At 45.3% G+C, this 25,593-nt stretch overlaps 1 protein-coding gene across 3 annotated transcripts in view; it reads left to right on the forward strand.

Moving 5' to 3' along the window:
* The window catches only part of NHEJ1 (non-homologous end joining factor 1), a 112,276-nt gene that overhangs the window by 64,971 nt on the left and 21,712 nt on the right, over positions 1 to 25,593 (forward strand). The gene's annotated exons all lie outside the window — the stretch shown is intronic.

A 25,593-nucleotide genomic window follows, 5' to 3' on the forward strand; every position in this document is an offset into this window, starting at 1 on the left:
CCCTGATCTCCTCAGATTTCAGAAGCTAAGCAGGGTCAACATGGAGGCAAGCAGTGCAAACTACCTTCAAATGCTTCCTGCCTTGAAAATCCTACAGGATTGCTATAAATCAGCTGTGACTAGACAGGAAAAAAAATCCATCCCATCACTCAGGTTCTGAGCAGGAACCTAGGTTTCTATTCTCCATTTTGAAGCCCCCAAACTGACCATCCCAAATATCTGCAGGGCATTTTTAAGAGCTGCCTTTGTACTTATTTTTTAGTAACTAACACTAGCCAAACATCACAAAATAGTGACCATAAGCTTCAGCAAACTGGATGTTAAGAAACACACTTCTCAAAGAAGGTGCCTCCATCCTCCAATGTTTCCAAAGTATGAAAGTCAAACTAGAGAATCTCTGCAGTAGAAACTGAAGGGAGGGGGTCATATTTGCAAGCCCAGCAGGACCACTGCAATGTACAGAGAACCTGGCAGTACCAGTGCAATTACAAAGTGCCCTGCAGAACCCAGTGCCATTGTGGCAATGCCAGCTGATGTCAAGCACAGAATCACGGTTCGTGCAAGGAGGGGAGGATTGGAAACCCAGCAATACCAGTGCATTGTACAGTGCCCACCAAGCCTTCTGTTCATAATATTAATAAAGTTTACTACTATGCGACTCTTAAATGCATTCTGTCACCAAGCAGTATAGAGATGAGATAGGGTTACCTCATTCTGAAACGCAAAAAAGAGGATGTATTTCCTGCCTTACTTATGGATTGGAGCGGTTCAGCCATCCATGTGATGCTTGATCTGTCAGACGCATTTAATGTGGTCGACCATGAGTTGATGGCCCACCACCTTGCAGGAGCCAGGATTTGAGGGATAGTCCTTCAATGGCTGTGCTCCTTTCTCTGGAACCAGAAACAGAGGGTAGCTGTGGGGGAAGATTTATCAAGCCCTTATCGACTCCCTTGTGGGGTCCCTCAGGGAGCGGTACTCTCTCCCACATTCTTTAACATTTTTTATGCACCCTGTGGCACAGCTGGTCCAAAGTTATGGGCTGGAATGTAACCAGCTCTGTCTCCTCAAGGACGGCCACCCAAACTCCCTCCCCGGATACATTTACCAGATGTTTGGAAGCCATTACTGGATGGTTAGAGCAGTCGCCTGAAATGCAACCCCTCCAAGACGAAGGTCCTGTGACTGAGCAAAAAGGTGGAGGATCAGGAAGTGCTTTTACCCACCCTGGCTGGAGTACAGTTTAACATCTCATCCTCAGCCAGGAATTTGGGGGTGATTCTGGATATTTCCCTTTTAAGGAGACCCAGGTCACAAGAGTAGCTTGCACAGCATTTTACCACCTACTAGCACCCTACCTTCTGCCGGACTGTCTAGCCACAGTGACCCATGCAACAGTCGCCTCTGATTTCCTCCTCGCTTTGTCCTCTGTGTAATTCCTGAAAGTTTGCTGACCCTCAGGAACCAAGTTTCCGGGGGGTCTAGTTGGCTGGAGCAAGAGTGGGAAGGATAAAGGTCCAACTCCACAAAGTCCAAAGATGGCTAGACTGATAACACATCTCTGTATCCTTCTACCAGTGTTCAGTTCTATATACATTATTACAAACATATTCTAGCTGTTGGTGTGTGATACAAAACAGGTAAAAGTGGTTTCATCCATGTTTAATGTTATTCAGAAGCTGAGGATGGCTTTCTCGTTTAACTTTATTCACCCCAGTGTATCTTTCCTTGCAGAGGTCCTGCTGCAACTGCTTCTGTGCTATTGCCAGCACAAGGAGGGCAATGTACTGTTTATACGCATTAATTTGCCATGTGTATTGACAATGTGTGCAGTTCCCACAGTAACTTCCAGTAGTAGTTGCTTGCTAACTAGGCTGGACTTGTGCTCCACGTTGGGACCTGAGCTATTGCAGGGGCAGTTGGGAGTAAGTTATTCATGGCTCAGTGTCTGCTAAGAAAGGGGTGTCTTGTAATACCTGGGCAGCCTTGACAGATGTGAGATGAAGCAAGAGACAATGAGACCCCATGCCAATGCAAAAATGTTAAGTTTTCCAGCATGTATATATCCTTCCTTTGCTGGCTTAGCCCTTCAATTTCTGTAGAAGTCGTGCAAAGGTGCAGGACCTTCTGTCATTACTCTTAGGAGACACCCATGCTAGAGCACAGATCAAACTGCTCTTTCTCCTCCTCAGGGTATCACTCTCCCAACCTGTCCTAGTGGCTCTGCAGCCTTGGCTCATCCAGTTGGCCAAACACATAGCAGATGTGGTCATCCCCATTTATAAGCATAGTAAATATATTGCAACTCATTTGTGTCCCCTCCAAAGGTCAATATTTGTATAGAGTTTAATTTTAACTTAACAAGCAGCTTTCTGCTGAGCTACTCTCTTGTATTAGTCTGTTTTAGTTTCTTACACACTCGAGTGTGTACACAAGCTGGTTTATAGAAGCTGTAGATCATGTGAGCATAGATAGAACATAGGATGTCAGTAGTGCATTTCACTCTAATGTATACCAATACTAACACAAAAATGCTTTAAATATTAAAAACCAGAGCCCCGTAAAGTGTTGCATGCATGAGTCTTACTTGTACTACTTTGTCTTTATCCACTGCATATTAACAATCACATATAAAGGCTTGTTTGGTTCAAATGCCACTCATGGTTCGGTCACACAACTGATCATTGCTGACATGCTGCTGTCTCCTCACTTCTTCCCATTCAGAGCTCAATGGTCCTTTTGTCCCGAGCTACTTTGTACTTACATGCTAACTCATTAGCTGTTAAAATGTTTGTGAACATTCTGTAACCAGAGAATGGGAAAAATCACATGCGCATTCACATTCATGTGTAGGTTTGGCTATGTTTTTGCTTGTTATAGATGTTTGCATGGCTTTCTTGCAAGAAAATCTGTTCCTTACAAAGGTGACTATGCTACAATTATCAGTCTGAAAGATTTCCTGCTACAATTATAAGTCTGAAAGATTTCTTTATCAGTCTGAAAGATTCCTTCTGATAAAATAATTATTGGTCTGAAAGATTTCCTTCTATGTATGAAGAAGCCACCCAGAAACCCAGGAAACTCCTTTTTTACCCAGCGTGGTTCTGTGTTTTTTCTCTTTCAGGCCATCTCTTTCTTCAGCTTTGGCAATGAGTGTACTCTCTCGTGTTCAAAAGTTGCTTTCAGGAAAACTGAGCATGCTCATTTGGATGGAAAAGCCATATATGATGTCTAACTGGCAAGTTGCCAATTAAAATGCTTTTGTTATTTTTTTAAGTAGAGCAGTTTTGGGGTGTTATCTGTAAATAGCCACATAGGAAATTTGTTGGAACTGCTGAATAGTTTGAACCTCTGGAAGCAAGTTGATTAAAATATTACTATACTATACAAGTAACATTTTGCAGTTAGGATTTATTACTCCCCCACCCTCCAAGCATATACCCTGTATAGCAAACAGTCTCCCTCTCAGTCATGTCACAGCCATGTAGCAGTTGCACAGAAGGCACTAGCCTGTCACAGGGACCATCGCAGGTTCCATACTCTGATGTATGAAGTGGAATTGATCTGCTTTGAGAGAGAGTTTCCCAGCTTGGTCCTAGCTGCAGCTGCATGGTTGACTTTCCTGCTAGCAGAACTTCTCACAGCTTGCTAATCAGGCTAGACTGTTATCGCTAGTGATAGCAAGGGAGGAAATCTTCCTGGGCTTCCCCTTGTTTTACCTGCAAAAATTGACTTTTGACAGGTTTCTGCGAATGCCTTGGTAGATGGAACCCTCCATTTGTAGAGAAATGACTGGGGATTTCAGCCTAATAAAATGTTTGCCCAGCTTGTCCAGGGCATTGGTGGTGGTGGGATGTCTGTCAGGGCTTGTTCCCTTGGTACTTCCACTACTGCTGTGCCCTCATCCACCTTCTATAATAGCCCAGAACAACAGCAGTCAGCAGAGCTACTTAAGTCATCCTAAGTTCTGCATTATCACAGGGAAAACAACAGTAATTTCATAGAATCAAATTTGCTGATAATTTTTGATTTAGTAACTCCATTCTTGAATCTCACGTTTTTTAAAGGGCAATTTTGCAGGGGGTCATGGCAATTGTAGTCCATGGACGTCTGAAAAGCCACCGTTGGCCACCCCTATTCTATAGTCACGTCAGTGCCCTCTACAGGTATGGTGGGCACCTTATATGGAACCTTGTCATTCCCACTGCTATTGACTGTGAGCTGTAGAGCTGGTGGACAAGCAGGTAGCAGCCAAAGAGTCAACAGGGTGCCCTACTGAGGCCTTGGTAAGTGCCTGAGGGTACAGGACCTAAGAGTCAAACTATGCATGATGTTCTGTGCTTGCAGCTCCCAACATGTCAGTAGGTTTCCAAAGGCATTCACGGGTAAGGCTCAGATCTGAGAAGGGGTCACTAACACTTTACATACACACACCAATGTACATGGTTTCTCTAATTGAAAATTAGGCCCAGCGCTAATCCTGTAGGAAAACAGGCAGGCATAAGAGCACAGGAGCCCTTTTCAATTAGAAAAATGATACAGGGGTGAGTTAACAGCCGCCTCCCCACTCTTCCTGTGCCAGAGTCCTAATCCATTCTCTGTCTCTCTGTCTCTTTTCAAGGCCAAATTACTTGCATGGGATTCTGGTCATCATGCTGATTTTGTTTCCCTGCCTCTTTAAGCAGCAATGTTAGGCACGTGCCTTACAACCAAGGGCCAATAACTTGTTCACCCTCCAACATTATACATGCTGTCTTCTTCCCACAGTCTCTTTTGCTTTCTTTCTAGGACAAAACAGTCCAAGTGCATACGAAAGGATAAACAGGCCCCTATCTAACCTGGCAAACTCATTCAAAAGAAGAACAAGAACAATTGGTTTTTGTACCCCACTTTTTATTACCCCAAAGGGTCTCAAAGTGGCTTATAATCGCCTTCTCTTCCTCTCCTTATAACAGATATCCTGTGAGGTAGGTGGGGCTGAGAGAGCTCTGACAGGGCTACTCTGTGAAAACAGCACTATTAGGACTTTGACTAGCCTGAGATCACCCAGCTGGCTACATGTGTAGGAGCAGGGGGGTGGAGAACATTTCCATCTTATAGGGAATACTGTCCACAAAGTATTTCAACAGCCATGAAATTCAAAAGGAGGCTCCATTGTGAAATTGCTGAACTAGAAATTATCATCACATTTGCTTCTATTAATGTAGACTTTAATTGTGACTGTGGGTTTGTGTCTTAGTAAGAAGCAAACATGGTGTCCCCAATTACTGCTCTGCTGAGTAGCTGTTGTATTTATTGGGTATACATTTGAGATCTGCATGTAGACGTACTTGATCTATTGCAATTCATGGCCTTTTGGTCCCAAATTGTTTACAACCCCCCCCCCCACACACACACACACACTTTTGCTTTGTGTGCATTATATAACTGGGAATAAAGTTTCACAAACGCAATGAAGTAGACTCTAGAGTCCATGCAAACTTCTGCCACAATAAAACTGCTTTCCCATGGTGCCCCAAAGGGCAGTGTTGTGTGTGATTGTGACTCCTCTGGAATATTACAGTCAATATGTATTGGTATGCCGGGTTCGATTCTGCACTCCTCCACATGCAGCCAGCTGGGTGACCTTGGGCTCACCACGGCACTGATAAAACTGTTCTGACCGAGCAGTAATATCAGGGCTCTCTCAGCCTCACCCACCCCACAGGGTGGCTGTTGTGGGGAGAGGAAAGGGAAGGCGAATGTAAGCCACTATGAGCCTCCTTCGGGTAGAGAAAAGCGGCATATAAGAACCAACTCTTCTTTTATTTCTTCCATCCTTTTGTTGCTCCTGTTGTGAACTGGAAGCTTCCCATAACCCAAGAGTTGGCTTAAGTTCTTCTCTGCCTCTGGACACTTTTTTCCTAGTCCTGGTTTCCCATGTATCCTGTCCAAGTAGAGTTCTTCCACTTTTGTCTCCCTTACCTAGAATGTCAGCCTCTCTCGTGTTACTACCCTAAGGCAGTGGTCCCCAACCTTTCTGAGGTTGGGGACCGGCAGGGCATCGGGGCGCGGGCCACGCCCACGCATCAGCTGCGCCCGCGGGCCGCACCCACTCAACGGGCCACACCCACGCATTGGGCCGCACCCGCGGGCCGCGCCCACGCCCTGATTCCCTTTCCCCGCCCTCCCGCAGTAAGAAGCTTCCCGGGCCGCAAGCTTGCAGCCTGGGAAGTTTTTTACTGTGGGGGGGGCGGAGAGAGGGAGCCGCGGCCCGGCGCCATGGCCTTCACGGCCCGGCACCGGGCCGCGGCCCGCAGGTTGGGGACCACTGCCCTAAGGGATGCGTGTTTTCTCCAGCAGAAAAACCCTTCTCTAACAGAAAACATGCGGGAAGGTGGACTTCAGTCTCCGGGGCTCTGGTTAAGGGCATTGTGATGCTGCTTTCGTTTGTCAGGGGAAGGTACAGAAAGGAATGTGTGGTAAAAGGAAAGTATATTAGGGATGGGCTGGGCCCTGCTTAAGGCTGATCTATTGTTACAGCCCCCCTCTTCTTCCCTAGTGCTCTGAGGCTGACCTGTGGGTGCTGTGGTTTGTGTTAGACTCTCGTAGTCTTTGTTGTTTGTTTCTTACTTTCCTTTGCCAAGTGCTGCCTTGCCAGCCCCAGTGAAACTTCTTTGGTCAGTGACAGCATGCTGGGGAGGGGGGGCTGCTTGGGTGAGTAAACAGAGGCTTCTTGATGGCCAGTGAACTCATCTCGTGACAGCCAGCCTGCGGCTGCTCCAGGGGAAAGCAGTGGTTAGCCAGTCCCAGAGGAGCGGCTCTGTTTTCCTGCAGTTGATGGTCTGCTCTCGGTGCCCGTCTAACGTATAAACTTTAATGGCCAGTTTAAATGGTTCCTGCCATGAGCACTTCAGTGCCAGATTTAGTGCTTTAATTTGGAAAATTTCTCCCTTTGTGGTCATGAGAAGGAAAGGTCTTGGGCCGCTTGGGGCCAGCCGTGAGGATTTGTGGGTGCTGAGGAGACAGTGCTTCCGGCGGCCGATGACATCAGATGGGGGGCGGCTACATTGAGGGCCTGGCCAAGAACTTCTTGGTCATTGTTATCTCCCCCCCCCCACACACACAGTCTGCCCCTCTGCAGACTGAAGGTGATCAGCCCTGTTACAGCAGCATTCATTTGTACTCATGTGGCAGAAATGCCACCAGAACACGGAAGCTGTCACACCTGTTTCTTTATATCTAAGGAATCATGCTAACATACACCTGAATACCTATGTGATCATCTGTTTGAGTCAGGGCCGCTTTTTATATACATTGCAAGTTGATGTTTCTCTTACGAGATCAGGTAATCCAGCAAAAGAGCATTGGACACCCCATCCCTGTACTGGAGGTATAAGATCACAGAACTGTAATTCAAACCCTTGCACAGTAACAGGATGTTCCATAAGCAGAAATACCCCTATTAGACTGGGCCCGGATCATTCAAATTATAGTGTACTTCAGACGGATGGTAGGAGTGAGCAAGGTACATCATGCCAAGGGCTTTTACATGGCAAGGCAAAACAGACCCAGATGTTTGCAGCAGCAAATAGTCCCTAGAGGCAAAAACACACCCTATAGTAATGTTTTGGGCAGAAGGCCTACAGGGCAACCACTTTATAGGCAGATGTCACAATTAATGGGCAAATCCATGTATATTTTAACAAATCTTGGCTATCTCTTGCAAACCAAGTATTAAACACACTGTTTGCATCCTGTGGCACTCTTGTCCTCTAATATACAAGGATCCCCTTTGTGGCTTTTCAGTATGTGTGAAATAAGCTACTCTTTCTGCCCTGTTTCATTCCTGTGCACTTGAGTGAAATTTGCCAGTGTTTTCTGTTCCAAAAATCAATTTGCTTTGTTCAGAGATAAGTTGTTTCTTCACAATTAGTATTCTGTCCCAGAACATGTCCGTTTGTGTTGCATTGCATCCTTTTAACAGTTATAGGACCCTTCACTCTATTTTTCCCTGACAAGGTTTGGGGAAAGCTTGCTTCGCCCTGATCCTATACCACTTTAGCCATCTCCAGGTTAGCTTCATGCTGATGTCTTACCACTGAGTGGTAGGCTCCTGAACATAAGGAGAGCAGAAAGTATGATGGGGTTGGAGCACGTAATCAAAGGATCTGTGGTGAGCCTTCTGAAATAGATTCATATCAAAGTATCAGAGAATGTCAGTGCAGAGGCAGAATCAGTGGCAGGCCAGGATCTAAGCTGAAGAGTTGGATTGAAGGGAGTTATTGTAATTATATATGAGGGCAGCAGACAATGCAGCTAGTGAGTGGATGACAACAATGACAGCGTGCAGAGTCACTCAGATTAGGCCAGAGACTGTTGTCAAACCAAAGAAGCATTTATAGTTTGGTGAGGTGGAACAAATGAGTTTCCTGGATGGTGGAAGCTGTGCTGGGGTTTCAAAAGTTATTACTGATGCCATTCTTTTCTCCACTCTGTGTAGACAGAGAAGACCATTGCAGAGATGAAAGACTCCCAGTCATGGATCCAAGAGTATTGTCCTCAAGTGTGTATCCAAAAGTAGGAATTTGGCCCTTTTCAATTCTCCATAAAGATCCTTTCCAGAACTATTCTGACCCAGCTGCATGTATATGTGTGATTTATTCCCTTTTAGTACCCTGAGCTTGTCAAACAGCAGCTGGCTCTGGTGGGGTAGATCACCATGGGGTGGGGGAGATACTCTGGCAGAAAGCTGTGCCACAAGGGTAGAAGGAAACCCCAGGGTGGGCACCAAGGTCTCTATTTTTAGAGCTTCCATCTTGAGAAGCAGAGGAATGACCATACTTTCATACCATGTTCCTTTTAAGTGGCTGGTATATTTCTTCCACATCAACCATTTGTACAGCTGCTTCCCTTGGAGAAAGGGGGGATGGAGTGGGTGTGGCTGGATGGGAAAATGGTTCTGTTCTTAGCCGCTCTGAGGGATGGAGAGGCTTGGATGCTGTCTCTGAGCCTTCTCCTTCCTCACATTCACACATGAGCATGAGGTTTGTGTCCACAAACCCTGCATGCACAGATAGTTTTGTAAATTGTTAGGAAAATTAGATGAGTTTTATGTAATGTGTTGCTCACACACACACAACTGTATCTGTAGCCAAATACTGTCTGGCTCTAAGAAATTCCAAGAGGGTAGGATACTAGTTGTAATAGGCAAAAATGCAACTAGTATGAACCTTCCTGTTCTCTTGAGTCCTGCTTGGCCCCAGTATTCATTCAGACTATTATTAACAAGCTCTCAGTTGGACTGCAGACTCTGACCCTGACTGTTTCAAGATAGAGGCAAGTTCCTCTCAGCTATTTGCCAGCAGTGCCATTCTTCCTCAGGGAATCACAAAAGTATTTGTCCTGATCCCACAGTCTTTCAAGTGTTTAGGACTCGAAATATCTCCCTCACCCATCATTTCGGCATGGAATTGGGGTCACTGTGGGTAGGCAGGTAATTGTGAGTTCCTGCATTGTACAGAGGGTTGGACTAGATGACCCTGGTAGCCCCTTCCAACTGTATGATTCTATGAAGGAAGCCTGTTTCTTTCACTGTGTTGACCTATGACAGTCATTTCAGTATCCTAAGGCCCAACATTATATTTTTTATTAGGAGGCTGTCCACAGAGCTTTTTTCTCAGAGCCTCCAGCACCACAGACACGGTTGCTGCTTTGGTGGTTTTTGATCAGTGGAAGAGGTCAATAAATATTTATTGAGAACAATTTATTGAGAACTATGATTCACTAAGTGAGACAGCATAGTCTAGTGACCAAAGCACTTGTCTGTGTTTCTGAGGGTATGTCATTAACTGTTACTTTCTCTCTGCAAGCATTCATGACAAAATTGACACCTTAACCAATCTAGATCTAAGAAAACCAGACTGTTCCTATGCTTATGTCTAGTTGCTCGGAACTTCCACACAGATATACAGGATAGGTATACAGGATAGTTTTGGGTTGGCCAGCCCGAAGGGCCTCTTGGTGGTGGTGGTGGTGGTGGGAGGGGGGGGGAGAGACTTTTTGGAAGGAATGCTGATCCTTGCTACAGGTTGAACTGCTAGTTCCAGTGTTAGGCATTTGTTTGCCCTGTCTGGGCCTTGTGAGCCATACATCTTGGAGTTCTGTTGGAATAGTAATCTCTGGAAAGCACCTGACATCTTTAATGATTCTACCTTTGTCTACTTTGTTTTTTTATGGATTGTCCATCATTGTGGCCTGTTCTTGAAACTTAGGACTGATTGCCCTTATATCTGCCCCCAAAGTCTAACTATGGTTCTTCTTCTTTTTCATGCCCTGACTACTTTATGCTATGTTTCAACTCTGTGTTTGTGAAATCCCAGTATTTCTGTCTGCCCTGAGTTCAAAGTGCCATCAACTCACCCTTGGCTCTGGTCCTGATTGCTAGTCAGCCCTGTTTGAGTCTCATTGCAGTGCCTGGATGTCATTTTGTCTGGCTTGTCTGAAAAAAATTTCTTCAGTATATTTAGTTAAGGCCCAAAGTCAACCTCAAGGGCTAGACCCTGCCCACATTCCCTTGATGGTCTTGCATTGGATGGCTGCCTCCACTATTTCTGGCCTTGGATGATAGCCTTGTCTGTTGGGTTGACAAATAAAGCTGTTTGCCCCAGCCACATGGTACTTAATCCCCTCTGCGAAGAAGGGCAGAAACAATTTCTTCTTTGTTCAGTGTTTAATGGTACATGTGGTTATTTTCACAGTTTGTCTTTGAGAAAACTATGTGGTATCCTCTTCATGGAACTACAGAGCTTGAAGACATCTCACGGCCATAAAGCGAGTCATTGATTCTAAGGTAGCATAGCAGCGATTGAAGTATAGCCTGATAGATACTCATCCAGACCTTTCTTGGAAACTCCCCCAAAGGGAAGGAGATTCCAGTTTCTTTTAGCAGCTTGTTTCACTTCTGGTACTGTTATAGCTAGGCAAATTTTCTTAGGGCTTGTCTTGGATGTATCTCTTTGCTAGTCTATCCCTGTCTGCATAGTATTATGCTGCCTCTTTTCATTTAAATTATCAGAAAAATGTCAACATGTTATCTCTCTCCTCTCCCCCAATCTCCCTCCTCCCAACCCATCACCTTTTTTACTCCTGTGATGCCCTCTTTGGTATATTTATAATCTTCCTCAGAACCTTTCTTGGAAGGGAAGTGTTGTCAACCTCCTCTTTGAATTCTGGTTCTGAGAACTGAATGCAGCACCTGCGATTAGAGGGGTGATGCTATCACTTCCCTAATCTTGGATGCAGCATTAATTAATAAAATGGCACTGGCTGTTAGAGCCAAAGCATTGTGCTGTTGATTCATGTCTATCTGATAATCCCTCATAATTCCTAAATCCTTCCTGGCAATGCTACTTTTACAGCCTAGCAATTTATTCACTCATTTTAAATTGGTGCACTTCCCAAAGGCTGTTTTTGTTGACTGCAAAAGTTGCAAACATCTTTCTTACTAAGACCAAAAGAAAGGTAATGCTGTCACCTGGGTAGATTCAAGTAGGTAGCCATGTTGGTCTCAAGTAACACAACACAATTTGATTACAATAGCACCTTTAAGACCAACAAAGATTTATTCAGAGCGTGAGCCAGCTTAGTGTAGTGGTTAGGAGTGCAGATTTCTAATCTGGCTAGCTGGGTTTGATTCCGGGCTCCTCCACATGCAGTCAGCTAGGTGACCTTGGGCACTGATAAAGCTGTTTTGACTGAGTAGTGATATCAGGGCTCTCTCAGCCTCACCCACCTCACAGGGTGTCTGTTGTGGGGAGAGGAAAGGGAAGGCAACTGCAAGTCCCTTTGAGACTCCTTCGGGTAGAGAAAAGTGGCATATAAGAACCAACTCTTTTTCTTCTGTATGCACTCTTCCTCAGACGAAATGGAACAAGGATCATAAGAGTACAGATATAAAGAATAAGTAAATTTAGTGGCAAATTAGTAAACTGTATGATAATTCTCTGTTAAAACAGCTGATCAGTCCTTTTGAGTCCAGTTGTTGTTCACAAAAACATTGGAGAAATGAAAATGTCAAGATTAGTAATTAATGGTAGACACTTTCCCAGTTGTGAAAAGAAATAATAAAAAGAGACTAGTTGCTGGCCCCAGCGCATGCCATCATGGCAGTTTCTAATAATCTTGTGTTTTGTTTGTTTTATGTACTTTATTAACATTTTAAAGCTCTGTTTCTTGAAAGAGGTTTCTTTTATTTCTACCTATCAATCCATGCATTTAAGGACTTGAAGTCAAATTGTGGTTCAGCTGCTCATATGCATATTTTAGCATAGATCAGCATGCAATCTCATAAAGGTGACACTGTCTTTCCTCTATCCCTTGTCCTTTCCCTATAGCACCCTTTCTTGCCTTATTGAACAGCTAGATTCCTTTACAGTTCTTGGAGAACAGGTGAAGTGACAGTCCCTATCTTCAAGAAGGGAAAAAGGAGGATCCGGGTAACTACCAACCCATCAACTTGACATCTGTAGCTGGCAAAATTTTAGAACAAATCATCAAATAGTCGGTCCTTGAGTAGCTAGAGTGGATGGCTGTAATTATGAAGAATCATCATGGATTTCTCAAGAACAAGTCATGTCAGACTAACCTTATCTCTTTTTTGGAGAAAGTTTCTACCATGCTAGATCATGGTAATGCTGTGGACATTGTTTACCTTGATTTCAGTAAGGCTTTTGATGATATTCTTATTGGCAAGTTGGTAAAATGTGGTATGGATCCTATCATTGGTGGATCAAGAACTGCTTGACAGATTGCACCCATGGGGTGCTTTTAAATGGTTCATCATCTTGGAGAGGAGTGATGATTGGAGTGCTTCAGGGATCAGTCCTGGGCCCTGTGTTGTTCAACACATTCATAAATGATTTGGATGAAGGAAGAGAGGGAGTGCTTATTAAATTTGCAATGATATTAAATTAGGAGGGGTAGCAAACACACCAGAAGACAGACTCAGGATACAGGATGATCTTGACAGGCTGTAAAACTGGGCTAAAATGAATTTTAATAGTGAAAAATGTAAAGTTCTGCATTTAGGTAGGAAAAATCAAATGCATCACAATAGGATGGGCGAGACTTGTCTTGGCAGTAATACATATGAAAAGGATTTGGGGGTCTTAGTAGCCCATGCATTGAACATGAGTCAGCAGTGTGACTCGGTAGCTAAAAAGGCAAACGGGATTCTGGGCTGTATTAAAATAAGTATAGTGTCCAAATCATGCAAGGTGATGTTACCACTTACTCCGTTCTGGTTAAACTTCTCTTGGAGTACTGTATTCAGTTTTCGGCACCACAACTGAAAAAAGATGTAGACAAACTGCAGCGTGAAAAGGAGAGCTACAAAGATGGTGAGGGATTTGGAGACCAAGTTGTATGAGGAATGGTTGAGGGAGCTTGGTCTGTTTAGCTTGGAGAGAAGGCGATTAAGAGGTAATATGATAACCATCTTCAAATACTTGAGAGGCTGTCATATAGAAGATGGAGCAGAGTTGTTTTCTGTTGCCCCAGAAAGTCAGACCAGAACCTATGGGTTAAAATTAATTCAAAAGAATGTTTGGCTAAACATCCAGAAGAAGTTTCTGACAGTTGGAGCGGTTCCTCAGTGGAACAGGCTTCCTCGGGAGGTGGTGAGTTCTCCTTCTTTGGAAGTTTTTAAGCAAAGGCTAGATAGTCGCCTGACAGAAATGCTGATTTTATGAACTTAGGCAGATTGTGAGTGGGCAGGCGGGCAGGAAGGGATGTGCCAGTATTGGTCTCTTGTGGCCCTTCCTTGCATACCCAGGGAATTGCTAATTGCTGCTGTGGGATGGTAGGCAGATTTCCTCCAGGTCAGGCTGGATTATGGAGATTTTTGGTGGAGGGATCACTTGGGCATGAAAGTGGGGTCACCATGGGTGGGCAAATAATTTTGAATTCCTGTATTGTGCAGGGGGCTGGACTAGATGGCCCTGTATATACCTTCTAACTCTATGATTCTAAGGAGCCAACTTTGTGAATGGATCCAGGAACAGAGGTCCAGAGCACTCAGTCTCATCTTCCAAAATAGCCAAACTTCTTACCCTTTTGCATTAAATAAGTAAACAGATATTCAGAGGGACTGGCTGTGTCCCAAGCATCCTCAGTTACTGAACCCTACGTTATTGTTGCAGCACAAAACATTTTAGATGAATGTTTACAACCAGTGAAAATGCTTTGGAAATAACACGTTAAATCTACTTACATAGATTAGACATTTCATTCGAAATTTGATCGGATGGCAGAATAGAAAAAAAAATCACAAAGGCACTGAACTCTAGGAGCACCTGAATGGATTTCATGTGATGGAAGCTCAGTTTGAATGTGTTGATATAATTTATTCATTTGAGATCTAGGACACTTGTTCTACTGTAGGTGATCCTGAAGGTGGTGTTCATCCTTCCACTGGTCTTTGATGTTAGGAGTAAAATGTAAAGGTTGTTGACAGTGCAAATAAGCCTTTATAAGCTTCATTTTTATGACTGCATGTTTCCTTTACAGCAAGAATGCTTGGTCTGTACTGTGTGTACACTGAGCCTACCAGTCAAAAACAGTAAATAATTGCTAATGATCTATAGAGGTAGCAGTACTGGGCCGTAGGAGTGGATAAGGGGGCCCTCCTGTACAAATGTAGGATTGTTAGCTTTGTTCCAGGCGAGGAATTCCCTCCCCCCCAGTGGAGTGGCTGGTGGGGCATGCAGTGGCAGCAAGGATGGGTTACAAGCAAGGTGTTCAGTGTTCTTTTCCAATCTTGATCACTAAGCAAACTCCATTGAGCCTGGGAGTGGAATGCCAAGCAGCCCTCAAAATGTTCAGTTGGAGCCAGTAAGGGAATGTCTTGTAGCTGGTTAGAGGGATCAGGCCTACGGAACTTCAGAGGCACCGTTGGCCACAGAGGGTGCCTTCCTCCTGCTGGTGGAGCTAAACTAAGCTGAAGAATGGAGGATGTTGCACTGCGACATATACCTTCCTTCCACCTGCCTGTGCTGTGCAATGACATACATACAATATGCCTACTAAGACATGGTGTCTGTGTAGGAAATTGTAATGTGGAAGAGTGGCACCTACTGCCTTAGTCCATATGCATTTCAGAGGAAGCCCATACAGGCTGCTGTGGAATTTGGCCCTGGGATACTTGGGTTCAAATGTCACCTTAGTAGAGAGCCTTTGGCAAATTGCCATCTTGCAACCTTGCTTGATTCATTGGTAAACTGAGCAAACTACCTTGTAGGATTTGCTCTGGAAATAATGATGATAAAGGCTCCATCAATGATGAATGCCTCTTAAGGAACGCCTCTTGTGTGGCTATTCCTTGGCAGCTTAGCCTATTGATTTACATTCTTTATAGTTTGCCTTTTTCACTGGGAGTCAAAGAGGATTACACAGTGTAAGTCAAATATTTCTGAAACATTTTGTTCTGTAAAAAAAAGTCCTCAATAGTTCAGTTTTGCATAGTTTGCATAAAGCCAGGATGATGGGAGCCATCTTGCTCTAACCAGGCAGGCCATTCCAGAAAGTGAAGGCCACAACAACCACAAAATTTGTATATGTAGTTGATTTCACCCATTTGCAGTGTAACACCAGCAGGAAGCCCTGGCACAATAAACCGCAGAGCAGAGCAGGATAGGCAGTATCACCGATATCAGCATCAAAGGTCATGAAGGGCTTTGTACAAGATTGTCAATACCTTGAATTGAGCCTGGCAATTGATGGGAAGCCAATAAGAGTGACTGCAGAAGGGGTGTAATATGCAAACTTCACCTTACTCCTGGTAATAACTGAGCTGTGGCATTCTGCACCGACAGAAATCTCCAAGTTGACTTTGAGGAGAGGTCTATATAGAGCATATTATATGCTACCATGACATGGATCCAAGTGGCTAGCCTAGCCATAGACAGAGCTGGAAGAAAGCATCTTTAGCTACTGCATTAACTTGTTAATTGCATCTGGTATAATCCTTAGGCTCTTAGCCATGTTAGCAGAGGTCAGAATAGAATACAGAGTACCATTATTGGCATATAACAGGAAAGGTCAAATGAAACCTGTTGGGAAAGTGGACAGCCCAATATCCTTTATGCCGCCTGCTTTTCGAAGCAGTATCACTTCCACCCTGTCTGGGTTCAGTTCTAGTCAGTCCTAAGGCTCCTCTTGTCTCTTTGAAGCCTGGAACCAGGGAGATTGTGGGATGACATGCTGGTTGTGCCATGATAATAATCCAGGGGTCATTTAAAATCTTTTCAGGTGGCCAGCACATTCCTTTTGCTCCTTCTTGCACTTTGGATAGCTCCTCTGCTTCCTCTGCCATGGCCTTTCAAGGGTGAACCTAAGACAGTGAGTGTTTTATGAGCGACAGGTGTCTGAGGATCTCCTGTAATCTGAGTGCGGTCTATTTCCTCACCTGATGATGAACTCAGGGCCAAGGTACTCCTACCCAGGGCCAGAGATTACGGCTGCCCATAGCCTGACAAGATCGTCCCACTGCTGGGGACAGGCATGTAATGTATAATTTCACAGTGGCATGGTTTTCTGTTTGTTTGGCACACTGATCTGTTGTTGTCAGCCCCATCCCTCAGGTTTGGGTGCTGTCAGGTTGGGATTAGGTCCACAATTTAGTGGCAGCCACTAATACCTCTTCAGGGGCTGGATCACTGTCTGGCAGGAAGTGAAAGGGAAAACCGCTTCAGGAATTTGAGTGAAATTCCCACTAGATACCAAGAGGCCTCTTTAGTGGGAAAGGAGGGATACCTTTTGTTAGATCAGCAGTGAGTTCTGAGTGCATAGGTGCCCATTCACTCACAACCAGGAACACTTAAGATTAGCTCAGTCACATGGGAAGGGACTGAAGTTGGACACTGGACCTTGAAAGTTCCACCCATAGTTAATGAGGGGAGCGGGACTCTACCAGGGAATGGGGGCAGAGGGAGACTACTGGGTAACAATCTTTGGAGTCCCCTCCAATACCAGCCTTCCCCTCTCCCCCCCAAAAAATAACACTGTCAGCTCCTGCCTTTTGCTGGAAGGGAGATGTACTCTTTCCAGTTTTGTCTCCAATTTAACAATGTGACCATAAAACATTTCCACCTAATTTTGGAATGTCTCGTAAGATGCTAAGAAAATGGGTAAAAGAAGCACAGGATCAAAAGGCAGATCTCCTAAGGGGAATTATCTATTTCTTGCCTTTTGCCAAAGTGAGAACTAGGACAAATAGTTTGATAGATGGAAATAAGGACTGTTACAAACCTTTGATCCTGAAAACTATTGATAACAATATCTGGCTGTCCCTGATGCAGAATTCTCTGAAGTATTGTGCTGTTTCTTGCATTAACATGAGGAAATTGCATGCCTACCCCTCAAGTCTGTTTGTATGTATGTAATGTTTCATATTAGCTGAGGGAAGAAGAATATTGCAGGAAGAGAGGGGCAACCGTTCCCTGGATATCTTTTTCATTTCAAAGCTTCCTCTGCACAGAACCTGATGACTATCCAAGCTGCCTTATCCTGTGTTGAAGCACTCTGCGACACCACCACCCCCACCCCTGGGCACGCGCACACACACACAAACACACAAACACACACACACACACACAAGATTGCTATATTGATGCTCCCCGCCACATTACATATCTGCATTTGGGTGTTCTGAGGCCTCTGTGTTTGTGTGTGTGTGTGACATTATCATTGTGCCTACTCTTCCAGGCATTATTCAGCCTGGAGCCTGCCCTCCCTCTTCCGCTGCGCTTGGAGTGTCACTTCCTCACTATTTCCCCGGGCCCAGCACGGCCGGCTTTGTTGGCTGAGTCCATTTAACTTTGACTGGTTGTGCTGTGCCCTGGAATGCAGGGCCATGTTGGCTTCCTGCCAGCCCAAACATCCCCACCCCAGAGCCCGACACAAGGTGATAAGAATGAGTGCTCTGAGCAGGCCGGGATCCCTCGTGGAGGGGCAGGTATCTTGTGCCCAGCCCATGACCTTCCCGCCACATGACCTTAGAGGCCATCGTTAATCTTGTGTGTGTGTGTGTTTCTTTTCCTTCAGCATGCCTCTGAAATGTTCTCAGCGTCTCTGTGGGCCAAACCCACAGTGCCTGCTGCCCGAGACCGACTCCAAGCAGACTGCTTTGATGGGTAGGGGCTTGACTATATATTTGGCATTCCAGCTGCAGCGCAGGGAGGGTGTGAAAGCCTTTGCTTGACAAATCCAGAGGGCTGTCGCCTCCCTGCCAGCCAGCCAGGCCACGGATATTTTTAGGCTCGAAATGTCAAGGAATTTTTCACCTTCTGTTTTTTGTTTTTGTGTTTTCAGTTTGTTTCATTTCTTTCCTTCCTTCTTAAAGGGAATTTTTAGCTTGGGCGGTGAAAGGTGCCCCTGACTGACAAGGGAGAGACTGAATCCTCTATTTATTGCCAGGCAGGTAACAGTTTCCACATGCCACCCACCCTGTCTCCATGGCCCATTCAGGCCTTGGTAGCTCCAATAACTCTTTGCCTGCCTGCTATGCCCATAGACTTTATTATCACTGTGAAGTGATTATTCTCCCCTCTCATTTAATTGAATCTGGAATAACTGGGTCCAGATAGTGCCACGGAGGTTGGGGTGGCTGCCTATTTAAAGCACACATTCATTCAAAGTTCTTTTCCCCTCCCTTCCAAATCACACCTTAAATTTGATTGTTTCAGTGCTCTTTACCCAATCTGTGACACTTGCTTCTGTATAGTGGGTGACAGGAACTAAAATTTGCAATCCTCTCATAGCCGCTTGAGAGATTTCTTAATAAGAGTGGCTTGTTGATCCCTCACAGTCTGGTGGCTCCCACCAGGGGGAGCCAGCAGCCTTCTCTTTGGTCACAAGTTGCTGGTGTTTGATGGAGACCAGGCGTTCCTTGTATAGGAAGTAACATGAAGTGCAGCTCTATGGAAGACATAGCAATAGTACTTTGATCTTCAGATAATTATCTTCATCTCTTTGGTTGGGCCAAAGGAGGGGAGGAAAGATCTTAGGTGTGAGGCATTCTAGAATCCATCAGGCCACCTCTGTGATTGGTCACCTGAATAATTAGATATGATGTATTAAGCCTGGGCTGAAGGACAGTGGGTGAGTGTGAAGCTAAAACAGCTAACCCTTATCCTTCAGGCTCAGTCCATAATCAAGCTGCACAGCCTGAACTATTCCTCCTACAGCGTAGCTTGAGCCTTTCTACCAGCTCCTTTCCTTTGTGATTGCTAATCTAGCATTGCTTTATTGATGGGAACTGCCTGAGCATTGAGAAGCCAGATTATCTTGGACTGCAACTGGCTACTCTCTGGAATAGCCTGTTCTGCCTGGGAGAAATACATCACGATATGGAGGTTTCCCGTTCTCCCAGCTTGTGTTTGCCCTTTTCTAGTTCATCTGCATCAAGAAAATCAAGAAAACAAAGATCATGGCATCCGGCCCTCTCAATTCCTGGCAAATAGAAGGGGAAGAAATGGAGATAGTGACAGATTTTATTTTCCTGGGCTCCAAGATCACTGCAGATGGGGACTGCAGCAAAGAAATTAAAAGACGCTTGCTCCTGGGGAGGAAAGCTATGGCAAATCTAGACAGCATCCTAAAAAGTAGAGACATCACCCTGCCAACAAAAGTGCGTTTAGTCAAGGCTATGGTCTTCCCAGTTGCAATGTATGGCTGCGAAAGTTGGACCATAAGGAAGGCTGAGCGTCAAAGAATTGAGGCTTTTGAACTCTGGTGCTGGAGAAGACTCTTGCGAGTCCCTTGGACTGCAAGGCGAACAAACCAGTCAGTCCTAGAGGAGATCAGTCCTGACTGCTCTTTAGAAGGCCAGATCCTGAAGATGAAACTCAAATATTTTGGCCACCTCATGAGAAGGAAGGACTCCCTGGAGAAGAGCCTAATGCTGGGAGAGATCGAGGGCAAAAGAAGAAGGGGACGACAGAGAATGAGGTGGATGGATGGAGTCACTGAAGCAGTAGGTGCAAACTTAAATGGACTCCGGGGAATGGTAGAGGACAGGAAGGCCTGGAGGATCATTGTCCATGGGGTCGCGATGGGTCGGACACGACTTCGCACATAACAACAAAGTTCATCTGCATATAAGCTATGGTGACAGTAATTATAGAACATTGCCTTTACATTCTGGATTTGCATCCCCCCCCCCCCCCAAGATTTTTAGATTGGCTGCTTGTCCTGATTAGCAGGACTGATGAGGAGTAGGAGTCAGCGGCAACACTTTAAAACAACAGTCTCTTCTGACCCTGAGCCGTTTTCTGAGACATCCATTACTGAGGAAAACACATTTTGCCTGGAGGACACTCCTGACCATTGTACAGTAGGGCTTCATTGCTGGGGAGATCCCCTTAGGAAACAATCTGAGGGGTTTGTGCTTGTGCCAGATGTTTGGCCAGAATCAGAAGAGAGTGCTGTTTTAAGGCAGGGGGAGCAGCCACCTTTTCATGTGGCTGCTTGCAAGCTTTTGTTGGCATCACCTGGATCTGCCCAATGCACGGGCCATTCAGAATTTTTACATCACCTCTCCCGCCCTGTGTTATGTATGTTTTGGCCAGGGGGGAGAATCCCACAGCAACCTACTCAACAGAAAAGGCCATTCTGCCTGAGAGGATCCAGGCTGGAGGAGGAGTGGGGGCAGGTGTCCCACTCCTAGATCCTGAATAAATGGGGAAGGGGGAGGGGAGACAGAGCTAGGCCAAAGGCTGTTGGCTGTATGGGCTATGAATGAGTCAGCTGTGCACTCATCAGCCTTCCTCCTCTGTTCCAGAAACACTGAACTGCAATTCAGTGTAAGGGACCAAGCAGGTGGTCAGGGATGTCTGGATGCTGCTCTACTCCTTGGCTTCTGGGAGCCAAGAGCCTGAGCAGGTTCCATTTCAAGGACAGCTATCCAGATAATTGCGCAGTGCACCCTCCAACATGCTGGTTGCCAGATGCTTTGGATGGGATCCCAGTTCTGAGGCCAGTTGCCCGGATTGTACTGTCTTTTCACTAGCCATTCCAAGGGCAGCCAGCTGGGTAGAGTAATAGCTTCTCACACCTGCCCCAACATACAGGTATTTATTTATTTGTTCAATCTATTGCCCATGGCTATCAAGCAAGTTGTCTCATGGCGGGTTACAACATAAAAATAGATCCCCAGATAAAACATTAAAACCACCACGTAATCTGACGGCAAGAATAAGTTAATATATAAAAATTCAACATCATCCCCTCCTGCTTCTCCAGTTGAGGTGCCGTCTTGGACACTCCTTGTGCACACCACTGGGAAATCAACAAGGCAGACCAGGAAAGGAGAGTGTATGTTCTGGGGTTCTTGGTGGCAGGCTCCACAGGCGGAGGTTGCTGTGCTCCTTGTCCTCCCCTCCCCCATCTTATCCTGTATGATTTTGCTTGCAAAAATCCAGTGCCTCAGTTGATAAAAGTTTGCGATTTTCAAAGCAGTCTTTTGGATTATTTTTGTTTATTGACAGATACCTTCTAGTATTTGTCGATGGTTGTTGCTCTGCAAGTACTTGGCAGTGATCTTATGGGAAGCTTCCCACTCAGCAGTGATACACACCTGGCCTGCCCATGGAGCATATATGTATTGCATGATATGACTTTGTATGAACAGCACACCAGATTATTCTAAATTAAATCTACAAAAATGTACAGAAGTCTATTGATACTTACTTGATAATATTCAGTAGTTTATATTTTTAAAAGTATAGGGGTATGTGAATACACACACAGCTCGTAATCTCACAGTTGCATACAAAAGTTTTAGTGTGCTTCTCTGATATGCAATGCCATGTGATAGGCTATATGGGTCATGCTGCCTTTTTGTGGCCTCTCTGCATATCCCCTTGGAGAGAGCTGCGGCCTGAGAACTGGTTCTTCCTCCCTTGATTGCTAGGCCAGGTTCCCACTGAGAACCTTCACTCTGAAGACTAAAGTCCAATTTTTTTTTATGGTGCTGTTGGATCATCTGAGAGGGAAGGGATGCCTAGAAAGGTATATGCAGGGACTGTTTGAAGGAAGTTGCAGACAGGTGTCTGTCTTTGTGATTAAGCTTTCCCTCCCTGTTTTTGTGGTGGTGTCTGAGACTTTTGACTCAATGACTGATTTCCCGTTTCGGCTTGGGCAACCACCACTTCCTGCTGAATTTTCAGGTCAGAATGGGGCATTCTTCCCACGTACCTTGACTTCCCGTGCTGCTTCTAGATTTGTGTGATGCTGGTTTAGAGGCAGTGGGTGCTCTTGGCTTTACCACAAATCCCAGCCTTCTTGCCTGACAGTCAGCTGTGCCCACCTCATTCCCAAAACGCACCCAGATTCCCTCCCTAAACCCATAATCTGGGTGGATCCTGTTGCAAGCCTCTGCCTTCTCTGTCTCTGTTGTCTTGCCTAATCCTGGCGGGAGGCGAGCTCGTTGTTGGATGGCTCATCCCCATGGCCTCTGGTTGCTCTCTGCCTCTTAGGCCCTTGGCTCGCCAAACAAGGCTTTTGCAGCAGTTGGTGTTTTGGGAAGTTTCAAGGTTAGTGCAAGGCTCTGATTTACCTCCCTTTTCAGGAGGGATAAATACCATGCTGTGTTCTCCGACTCACCATTGCAGAGTCCAGTGCACGAAAGTTGTGAGGTATGATGTGACTCCTGCCTATGGAGAGAGCCTCTCCCCTGTGTGGCAGGGCTATGAGTACACAAAAGCCATGGGCATGGAAAGAGAATGGGAAAGGATGGCAATCAAAGCAAGCAGAGTATACAACTGCTGCTCATCTCCCTCTAGAATTCTTGTGGCTGGCTGCCGGTCTTCAGCTGTAGCATCTCCGTTCACGGCCAGGTTGCAGTTTGGGCAAAGCTGGTTGCATTAAGAGTAACAGCCATTTCCCTTTTTTACAGGGGAAAAAGCAAATCCTCACTGCCCTCATACCAACCACTTTGCTGCTGCTGCTGGGGAAGGGGGAGAGGACCATTCCTGGTCTTGCATGATGTGGCTTCACTTGGGACCATTCCTGGTTTTGCATTGTTCCTGGCAATGGCTTCTTTGAACAGGAGAGATCTTGAGGTGCTGCAGATTCTCCTCTTTGGCTGTCTTTCCTCTCCTCCCTGGCCTAGGGAGGCAAGCAGGATGATGAGTGGCTGCCAGTGTGCCTGGAGTAGGTTGTGCCGCTTGCATACAGCAGCATCACTGCTGAAAGTCATGCATGAGCCCCAGTTTCTACATTCTTGACTCCTGCACCATTCCAGTTCTCAAAGGCTGGATCAGTCATATCAGAATGGAGCTGCAAGTCAGGAAGCCCAACATTCCGCTGAAATATTCCCTTGTCATGTTAGTTGCATGTTAGTTGCATGGGCCAAGGTATATGAGATACTGGAAGATTTATAGTTGCATCTCCAGAATATTGTTCCTTTGCAAGCAGGGGCCACAGGAGTCTACACATGTTAAATGACCTCCATTTTGCTCTGTGTTGTTTGGAAACTCCTGGATCATTTGCAGGGAATCTGTAGCATCAAACTCGATAACTGAGGACACAAACGTGTATAAAAAAGGCAGAATGGAGAGCAGGAGAATTAAGTGGGCTTGAGGTCATGTGTAATGATGGTTGGTGCAGCCTGGTACAGTAACTGGTGCTGGTGTCCAATGGATTTAGGAGATATTATCAGTAACTCTGCACAGTTCCTCGAAGGTATCTTTGTAGTAGACAGGGGCTCCCTTTTCCAGGAGATCCTCCCTCTTTCTTCTGCAGCTGCTCTTAAGGGAAGAGAGTAAGGCTTTGGTAATATGCCTTTGCAGATTCTGGGAGCTGCCTCTGGCTCCTGTTGATGCTCTGTGGTTTGCTGAGTGACTCAGGGTGGACAGCAGGATCAAAGGTGTCTCTTCTGGCTTGGGCGGGACAGATTCCACCGGCTGCTTGGCGATGTGTTTCCTTTCCAGTGCCCCCTCGCCAGCCACTTATTTATCTTTTGCTTTCTCTCTTTGTGAAGCATGGAATAACCCACTCTCTGTCCTCCCCACTGTGCATGCGCACTTCATCATCAGTGGCTTTTATAGGCTCTGCATGGTGCAATGCTGTCCATGAATGGCTCTTTCTTTAAAGGGACACTAGGCTAGAAAAACAATCAGTATGCCACTCTGGTAGGGTGTCGTATGCCTCCTCAGGAGCAAGCCAGGCCCACTGGAACACTATTGCCATGCATAGGAAGCCGCCTTATCCCGAGACGGATCTCTGGTCCTGCTATACACTGGATCCATCTGTCTTCTGTAACTGGTGGCTCTCTAGCTCTCTTTTCTTAGCCCTACTGCCTGGGATCCTTAGAACAGGAGGTGCTCGGCACTGACCCTGTGGGGCAGGTTTTGCTGTCTATTGGTCTTCTCTATGGCCTCACTTAATGTCTCATTGATTACAGTTGTCTGCATTGCTAGCATGCTCCTCTCAAATGCCTTTTCTGGCCCAGGGACTTTTCAAGGAATAATAATAATTATTATAAAATATAATTTTTATAAATAATAATAATAATGATAATAATAATAAAATAATAATAATAAAAATAATCAGAATAATAATAAGAACTGTGTGGAGTTTGTTGAAGAGGGAGAAGGCAAACTGGGACATTTCAGGAACCAGGAGTGAATCCTGTTGTGTCAAAGTTATAGCTGTTGATTTTAAAAAGGATTTTAAAAACTTCAGGACAATGCCTTTGTTTTACAGCCAATCACTTGGTGCAAAGGGATGACCAACCTGAGAGGCTGCCCAGAAATCTTCACCAGGCTTTAGTTCTGAAGAGCTTGAGGGTTTGTTCACTCCTTTGTGACCATGACACTACTGTTGTGTTTTGATGGGTTTTTTCTAACTGAGCAAGTATCTCCTGATCTTTTCATATAGATGTTTTTAAGGATGCAGCAATTTTGCTCCAACTTCTTGTCCTAGAAAACTCTATAGTTCTGCTTTCCCATGCCCTAAAATAAACATCCCTGGGCATACATTGCCTGGGCCATGAACTGCTAAATTTGAGAGAGTGCCTGCGACACCTTGCAGTTTTGAATCTTTTTCTGCATGCTGCTGATACAAGCTTACCTTTTGCCTCTTGCTGGTTTAAAAGCAAAACAAGACTGCAAGCTCTATACCAAGCTCTGATTCCTTCAGCAACCAGTCTGTGTCAGAAGGGGTCTCCTTGTAGCTGTACACCCAGCTTTACTCTAAAGTGAGTCCCAACCCTTGGTGAATGCTGGCCAGGCTCCTTGGCCACAGCATACACACATCTCATGGCATCATCAGCCAGTCCAAGATGAGTAAATGCTTTGTTCTTTCTTCTCTGAACAAGAGCCAGTTGCTTGGGCTTCACAGGGACATGACTTCATGCCAAGCTTCTAGGAAAGTTTACAAGATCTCCAAACCCCTCCACTCACCCATTGTCCTTTGCTGTATCAGTCCAAGTTTCCTTCAGCCTTCTCTTGAGAAGAGCTTTTCTCCACCTCTATATTTTGCAGGACAGGCTCTGATTTGCACATTTTTGCACATAAGCTCCTAGAACCTCAAGGTTTCATTCTTGAAGCTGTC

Source organism: Paroedura picta, chromosome 2 (genome assembly GCF_049243985.1).
Source record: "Paroedura picta isolate Pp20150507F chromosome 2, Ppicta_v3.0, whole genome shotgun sequence".
In the NCBI taxonomy this organism is placed as follows: domain Eukaryota; kingdom Metazoa; phylum Chordata; class Lepidosauria; order Squamata; family Gekkonidae; genus Paroedura; species Paroedura picta.